A 1,409-nucleotide genomic window follows, 5' to 3' on the forward strand; every position below is an offset into this window, starting at 1 on the left:
TGAAGCAACTGTAATTTTCAACACAAGAAATTGGACTGACGCAAATTATCCAAATTCTTTGTCAAGCAGTGACTGGAGTGACAAAGACTGGAGTTGTGCAGTCCCTATTTTTTTGTGTTGGAATCTTGCTTCAGAATGACACCCTTTTTCCTTTTAATTTTATTCTGACTTACATGTAAGTATCACTGCATGGGTGCTATAATTATAAATCTGCTGTTCTTCTTCGTCTTCTTCGTTACTGCCCAGCACTACAGAGTAGTATTATTGGCAGTCGTTACGCAATATTGTTAGTAACTAGAAAGGCCAATATTTGCTTTGGAGCAAATATAGCGATGGGTTCACCACATTTTACCACATGGCAGGGAAAGAATGAGAAACACAAGGGAAAACAATGCTTTACATTGATATAACTATAGTATGAAGTAACATACAACTAAGACTACAACAGTTGGATAGCTATTCCCTACATTATTGGTTAGGATTGCATAATGCAAACTGTTGATTTTCAAGATAAAAAGAAGCGTTCATAGCCCGCATTCCAATGCTGGAGCAGGAAAGCTTAAAATACCTACCAAAACACTTGAATACAGACATACTGTCAGTATGGCATGGCTCTGTGCAGGTGTAAATGAATAAGCCAGTTAAATCCCAACAGCCAATCAGCAAGGAGAATAGAGGAAAGCTGCATGCCTATTGGTTGATGCCTTGCATGCCATTGTGATGACTCATGTCCAAATGTGGTAAACACTGCACACTTACACAGTAATACATTAGCTATTACACAGCCAAAAAACTCAAATAAAACCATTCTAAAAGCCTGTATCACAATAATTTAAAAAACGCCTAGGGGTATTTGCCCACTGTACCTCCATACCAAATTTCAGGACCTTAGGCCCTAAAATGAAGAAGCTGAATCCATTTAAAGATATGGCAGGAGGAGAAGAAGAAGAAGAAGAAGGAGGAGAATCATGAGGAAAAGCAATATGGTTTCACCACACCACTTCGTGGTGTGGTGAACCCATAACAATTGTGCCCGGTACATAAAAAACAAAGGGAAAAACAAGGATAACTGAGAAAGGAACATAAGACAACTGATTTTGTGTGTGCTAAAGACAGGACAAGTGCATTAGTGCGTTAGTAATATTTACATATATACAAGACATGATGGGGTGACTCAATGCAGCAGGGTCCTCGCCAGTTCAGATTTGAACTGGGCGAGAGACCCCGCCTCCACCGCACCAGGCTCAAGTTCGTTCCATTCCCTGATGGTACGGGGGAAGAACGAGAGCCTGTAGAAGTTGGTTCTGCTCGCGATGGCCTGCTGTTAAATGTGTAATTTTTAAAACTTCTTAGCCATAATGTTAAACATGGCTGCCATAGCCAATAGTTAGCCCTTTCATCAGACTGAA

This window comes from Branchiostoma belcheri, unplaced genomic scaffold (assembly GCF_001625305.1).
Source record: "Branchiostoma belcheri isolate BF01 breed outbred unplaced genomic scaffold, Haploidv18h27 scaffold259, whole genome shotgun sequence".
Lineage (NCBI taxonomy): Eukaryota > Metazoa > Chordata > Leptocardii > Amphioxiformes > Branchiostomatidae > Branchiostoma > Branchiostoma belcheri.